Genomic DNA, 6,868 nt, shown 5'->3' with positions numbered 1-6,868 from the left:
CCGGCGCGGGCGGGATTTCTGCGCCTCGCGGCTGCCACATCCTGACCATGAATCAGCCACAGTTGGGAAAATAAACTTCAACTTCGGGTCCGCAGAGTGGTGGGCCCAGGGTCGGCCGGGCCTACTCCCGGCGCGGGCGGGATTTCTGCGCCTCGCGGCTGCCACATCCTGACCATGAATCAGCCACAGTTGGGAAAATAAACTTCAACTTCGGGTCCGCAGCCCGGGTGGCACCCCGAGGTGCGCGCTGGCCTGCGGCCCCACCCTGACTGCTTGGCTTCCAGCTGCCCACGCGCAGGTGGGCGCACAGGGGGCTCTCCCCCCGACCCCCACCGCTGGCAGGCTTAGGGGAATCAGCCTCCATCACAGTTCTCTGTTCCTTTTGGGTGGGGTAGGAGCCAATCCCTGTGCGCCCCCAGACCCACCCGTCAACCCTCTAACTGGGGAGTCGCCCCAGGAGTGACCTTGACTAAGGAGGGGAAGCGGGGTGACCAGCTGTGTCCCTGACCGCCCCCAGTCCCCCCTGGGGAGCACAGGCGTGGGGGGTGGACTGCCTGCCTGTGCTTTCTGGGGCTCAAGCTCTCCACCCAGGGCTCCCACAGCTCAGCTGTGACCACAGCGTTATTGTCCACTCCAGCTGGGCACACCAGGAGGCAGAGAGTGAGACCCTGCTGGGGGCAGGGAACCAGGAACCGGGCCAGAGGTCAGGCACGCCCAGAAGGCTCTGGATGTAGGAAATTCCTTTACCGCCAGCCCTGCCCCTCCCTCTGGCAGTGGAATGGAGCAGGATACTTGCCCTCTTCCGGCCTCAGTTTCCACATTTGCACTCTGAAGGGTGGGACAGCAGCTCAGGCTGGGACCTGCTCCCTGCCGCCCTGCACAGGGGAAGGTGGGGTCCCAGAGCAGCGCTCCAGACCCCAAGGATGCCACCCAGCCAGGGACTTTCGGTGTGTGGGTGCTCAGCCCCCAGTGCAGCAAATAGCAGCACTGGGTTCCAGGCCTGGGGTCTGAGACCTCACACTGCTCCCACCCCTACCAGGGCAGCAGCAATTCTCTGTTCTAAAAGCCCGGTTGGTGCAGTGAGCCCTCCTGCAACCTGAGGGAGCTGACCCCTGCCCAGGCCCCGCCCTCCCACCCCTGGACTGTCATGGGCCCTGCAGTCCAGCAAAGGGGGTGTCACTAGTGGGGACGGACCAAGTGGCCAGGTGCACCTGTAGCCTCCACAGCCAGGGCTCCTGAGCAGCGAAGAGTTAACCTTCAGGTGAGCGCCCACTTTGTGGAGGAGCTGACGGCTGTCAAGCTAATGACACACCGCACTTGTGGGGACGTGGAGGCTCCTACCTGAAATAGACTCTGTGCGCCTTCCATCAAAGTGCAGTTACTTCCCAGGTTGGAAAAGTTATGGGGTTCATGCAGGCTGCAGGAGGGGTGGGTGGTGACTGGAAAGTAATTCGTTGCTGCCTGTGGGTGTGGGGCAGGACGCAGCTGGCCCAGCTCTGGACGGGGACAGTGAAGTAAGCTCAAGCCTCTGGCTTTTTGCTGGTGCCTGGAGGTCAAATTTCCCCGTAGTCAGGAATGAGACCTGACTCCCTGCTGCCAGCCTCCATCTTGCAAACAGCAGGTGTCTGATAGGTGTGTGGTTCATGGCCCAGTGGACACAAGGCGTTGGAGAAGGCACACCCACCTCTGTTTTCAGGATGGTGGATGGGAAGGCCGGGAGGTGGAGACCACGCAGGAGCCACTCTCTGGAGGGCAGTCCCCAGGGGCCACAGCAGAGCCAGGCCTAGTGGACAACTGAAGTCAAAGACATGGAGGCTGCTACCAACTGTGGGAGGGAGAGAGGGCACGGATGCAGGCTCCCCATCACTGGAGGGAGAGAGGGCACGGGCGCGGGCTCCCCATCGCTGGAAGGAAAGAGGGCACGGGCGTGGGCTCCCCATCACTGGAGGGAGAGAGGGCACGGGCGCAGGCTCCCCATCGCTGGAAGGAGAGAGGGCACGGGCGCGGGCTCCCCATTGCTGGAAGGAGAGAGGGCACGGGCGCGGGCTCCCCATCGCTGGAGGGGTGAGCAGGGTCCACCCACCTGGCCCCCTGTTAGAGAGACTTCCACTCCTGCCAGCCTCACCCTAGCACTTCCACTCTGGGTGCTCCTGCCTGGTCTGCCTCTGAGCACCCAAACAGCCTGAGTCCTGAGCTGGGGTGGGGTCTGTTCAGACAGCTGCCCCCTGCCCAGCACTGGTATACCCTGGCGACCGCCAGGCCAGGAGAGCAGGGCAGACTGGTGGTGTGTGTCCTCTCCTGAGGGTTCGTCCTCTCTCACTGCCCTTTCTAAGCTGTAATTAAATAAGGAACCACAGGGGCTGCTCAGGGTCTCCCCTCTGAGGGCTCATGTCAGTCCCTGAGAGCCAGCCCCAAGCCAGGCCTGTTCCCTCACCATTCACACCAGCCTGGGCCGCGTCTGTGTGCTGAGTGAGTGGGTGAGGAGGGAAGGAATGAGCCAGCCTGCTGGGTCCCACCACACGGTCTCCCACCCTCATCCCTCCCGGTGAGGCATGGGTCCTGCAGGAACATTCATTTCACAGATGAGGCAAGGGACAGTCAGTGCCATTTTACACTCAGTGCCATCCATTCTGCCAGGAGGGGCTGATAAAGCCCCTACTGTGTGCATCTGCCTTTGTGCCCAGAGCCTGGAGCCCAGCCCCGCTCAGCACTGTGCCAGGTAGGCACATGGCACTTACTGAGCATCAGGGTGCATATGGGCCGGCCCCACAGAGTAGCTGGAAGCCGAGGCCCCCCACCCCTTGTTGCTACCACTGGGGTAGGCTCAGGGTCCTGGCACTGCCACTCTGGGAATAGGACAGGCCTGTCCTGGTCAAGTAGCCATTACCAGGCTTCCAACCTCAGGGGTTGGTAGGGCAGGAATAGGCCCGCCCTCCAGGCAACCACCTGTGTCACTCCAGAGCAGCCCATGCAGACAGAGAACTGCCCAAGGGCCAGCCTGGACCCCGGAGTCCTCCTGGCCAGTCAGGGCCTGGGTCACAGCCTGGATGGTACGACCAGCATGGTCACAGCCCAGATGGGATGACTAGCGTGACGGCCCTGAGGACAGAATGGCCAAGGGCAAGGGCCAAGGCTGCTTTCCTCTTTTGCCTGCAGCTTTTCCCAGAGGCAGCAGAGGAGGGAGGGAGAGGGGCCAGGAGAGAAGGGCCAGGCTGGGCCACCCCGAGCCTCTGTGCCGTCAGTTCACTCCTGTTCTCACTCCAGAAGGGTGATTGGCCATGGCTGGGGTACCCTCTGTCTCCCTCAGCCCCAACCTCTGTCTGTTGGAAATGGCATGGAGACCCAGAGGGAGCAGATGGGCACCACTGGAGGCCTGGCCGGGCTCCTGGCGGCTGATCAAGGCCTTTGCAGGGTCAGAGGGACATGGGAAGATGCTGCCAAGGCCCCTGGCCCTGGTGCCCTGGGCAGGGACCCCCTGCTCCCACGCTATGACAGCTCTCTACCACCCCACCCTCTTCCTGTGACCTGGACACAATCTGAGCACCCCAAGGTCCAAAGTGGGAGAGGTGGGGTGGGGCGGATTGGAGGGCTGCCCTACTGTTACAGGGCTCTGCCCCAGGCCCACCTCACAGTGAAGACTGAGGTCCCCCAGGCAGCCCTTCGTGGGCCAGAACTCAACCAGGAGCCATACCTGGGGCAGAGGGCAGGCTGTCTGCTTCCCGTTTTGCAGAGGAGGGCTAATGTCAAAGCCTAGCTTTGAGGCTAACCCAGGGCACAGGTGAGGAGGGAGGGGGAGGGAACCAGTGGCCCACGGAACACACAGCCCTGGGTAGTGGCTTCTCTGTATCATCTCCAAGCCCCCATTCAGCTGCCGTAGGCAGAGGCCAGCCCCAGCCCCTCGCTCTGCCCAGCCAGTGGCCGGCCGCCCAACACACATGCAGTCCCAGTGGGCATGGCCAGTGGTGCAGGGGTTTGTTCGTGCCTGAGCTGTCCTGGCCCTCGCCGGGTCGGGGGTGGACATGGCCAGTTGTGCAAGGAGGGCCAGCATCCCACTGGCCTCCATCTCCCCGTCTGTACCTGGGTCCTTGCAAGCCCTGGGACATGGCCTCAGTGTGCAGCCTGCCTGCCCCACCCTTTGTGCTCCTGGATCCGTGTTCCTGCTCCAGGCACAGCTCAGACTGTCACCTGCACCCAGCCTAGGCTGGGAGGAGGACACAGGTGGGGGTGAGGGAGCAGCCACCTGTCCCCACCTGCCTTTGCTTCCACCTTGTGCACAGACGTGAGTGGCCTGAGAACAGGAGCCCCTTGGGGACACCAAGGACCCCTGCCTATGCTTCCATGTGCAGAGGGCCCCTGCCCTGGCTGCCCCTTCCCTGGGCCAGGCCAGGCTGTGGAGGTACAGGCAGAGCAGTGAGGGGCTGCCTGCAGGAGCTGGCAGAGCCATGGGCCGGGCCCAGGAGGGGCCGCACAGGCGGTGCTGGCTCAGCCAACCCAGGTCAGAGCTACGGGGCCCTGGAGAACATCCTGGCCATTTTACAGATGAGAAAACTGAATCCAGAATGGGCCTGGCTCTCAGGGCCCTGGCACCTTCGTGTCCCAGCAAGCACTGCCAAGCGGCATGTTGTACCCACGCTGAGGATCTTGTTTGCCCTGTTGGGCCTGACTGGCTGCCTGGCACTGGCTGCCTGGAGCAGAGGTCAAGAGACGCTGAGCAGGGGCTGCGAAGACTCATGCAACGTCCCAGCACCATCCCAGCTCCGTCCCAGCCGCCAAACAGGAGGTGTGGGCTGAGCGGGAAGGCGGGTGGTCAGGGCACGCGCTGTGCGTGGTTATGCACTGGCATTACAGGTGGCGTCTCGTTGATCTGTCAGTAAGCTGTGGGGTTGGCATTGACATGCTCATCCGCATTTGAGGACAGGAACCAGGAGATCCTATGGGTCACAGGCCGGTCAGCGGCAGAGCCCAGTCTCACCCAGAATCAGAGCCGCCCCCACCCTGGGCCCTGGCAGCAGCCCCTGGCCGTGCTGGGTGTGCAGGCTCAGCCTCTCCCCCACTCTCAATCTGTCTTTGTTCTCCCTGCTCCTGGGAAGGCAGCTGCTAGTGGGGATGTGGGCTGGGGGCAGGGACCATGGAGCCTGGCTTGTGGGCAGGCAGCGGGCAGCCATCCTGTCCTGGCACAGGCAGGGTGGGGGCTGGACACCCTGGGGCCTAGCGAGGCACACAGCAATCAGGACCTGCACCCTGAAGCTGGGGCCTGGCTCCAACCAGCTGCTGCCCTTCCCCCTCCCAGGTTGAGAGAGGCCTTTTCTAAGGACAGAGAGGGGACCTGGAGGCCTCGGAGGGAGGCATCTCTGAGTGTGTCTGGTCTGGGGGGAGGAAACCCAGGTGGGACATTTCTGTTGATGACCTCCTGGTCTTCATGCTCCTGGCCACCTGCCCCCATTGCCCAGCAGACCCCCTGCAGTATAGGTCTGGGGTCTGCAATAGGCCACCCCTGGGTTCATGCCACCTGCAGGGCCTGATCAGGCCCTGTGCCCTCCCCAGTCCCTAACCACAGATCTGCACACGTCACTCCCAGCCACAGCCATAGCAGGTGCTGGCAGGCCTTCAGACAGACTCAGGAAGTACTTCCAGTGCAGCTGCTGGTCCCCCCACGCCTCTCCCTGGGCCCCCAGACTCCAGCCCAGGTCCCTGGGAGTGCCAGAGGTGACCAGGCCCTCAGGGAGCACCCCGTTGGCCCTGCTCTTTGTGCAGTGGAGACACTGTGGCCTGGAGAAGGTGACTGGTGAGCCACCCGCCCACCCAGGCCCTGCACACCCTCAGTGCAGGTGGAAGCGAGAGCCTGGCTTCCTGGTGTGGGGCCGCCGCCCTTCCTGTCCTCCCTTGCCTGGGCTGCACTTGCCGACCCTACTCCCAGTGAGCCCTCCTCCCAGTGAGCCCTCCTCCCAGTGAGCTGGGGCATTTCCTGTTTGCTGCATCCCCCCCACCCCTCCTACAGACAGAGCCACCCTCCTCCCTGTGGCTTCCACAGGGCTCTGTTCCTAACCCAGGAAGACGTACCTCCCCCAGGCCCATTGTCTGCCCCAGATCCTGGGGACACAGAGAGCCCAGCTGTAGCCTGGCTCCCGGACCAGTGGTGTCCCCTGGCATTCAGTGCTGGCCAGCCCAGACCCCCAGCCACCTCCACCAACACTTGCCAGAGTGCCATGAAGGACCCCTGGCTCCCAGCTCTCTCCCTGGGTGACCCAAGCAGGGGCTGCCACCGCTCTGAGCCCAGCTTCCCTCTGGGAGGTGTTGCTGCTGTCTTTTGATCATTTTGCTTGCTTTCTTCCTCAGTAGCAAACAACCGTATTCATCCTAGATGTAGCTTTGGTTAGTGATTGGGCAGGTGTCCTGGTGGCATTGCACACACCATGTGATTGAACTCCGTCACCATGTGGCCTGCTTCCCATCTTTGTCTTCTGATCATGACGCTGCTGAGAGCACCTTTCTACCTACCCACTCCCAGGGGGCCCTTCTGTCCTGCTGTGGGTCCCCACAGTGGCCCAGGGGGCCCTCTTTGCACAACAAGCAGAGTTCAAGATCTTGGAGGGCTTTGGAGGCAGGAGTCTCACACTGCATCCAGATCTTGGGGACTGCAGGCGGCATGAGGGCTAGAGTGCTTCTTGGGTGTGCGATGGGCCAGGGGCAGTGAGGACACAACCAGCCCTCACTGAGGCCCAGTGCGCCCCATGCCCCTGGACAGGTGGCAACGGGTGGACCCCCATCCTCGCCTGCCTTGAGGCCCCCTGTGTACAGGCCCTCCCTGGGCCTTGCCGGCAGTCGGTGAGCCACCAGGTCAGTGGAGGTCCCTCAAGGGGCCGTTGGC

The sequence above is a fragment of the Colobus angolensis genome, unplaced genomic scaffold (assembly GCF_000951035.1).
Source record: "Colobus angolensis palliatus isolate OR3802 unplaced genomic scaffold, Cang.pa_1.0 Scaffold32, whole genome shotgun sequence".
Classification (NCBI taxonomy): domain Eukaryota; kingdom Metazoa; phylum Chordata; class Mammalia; order Primates; family Cercopithecidae; genus Colobus; species Colobus angolensis.
This window is presented reverse-complemented; position numbering follows the sequence as displayed.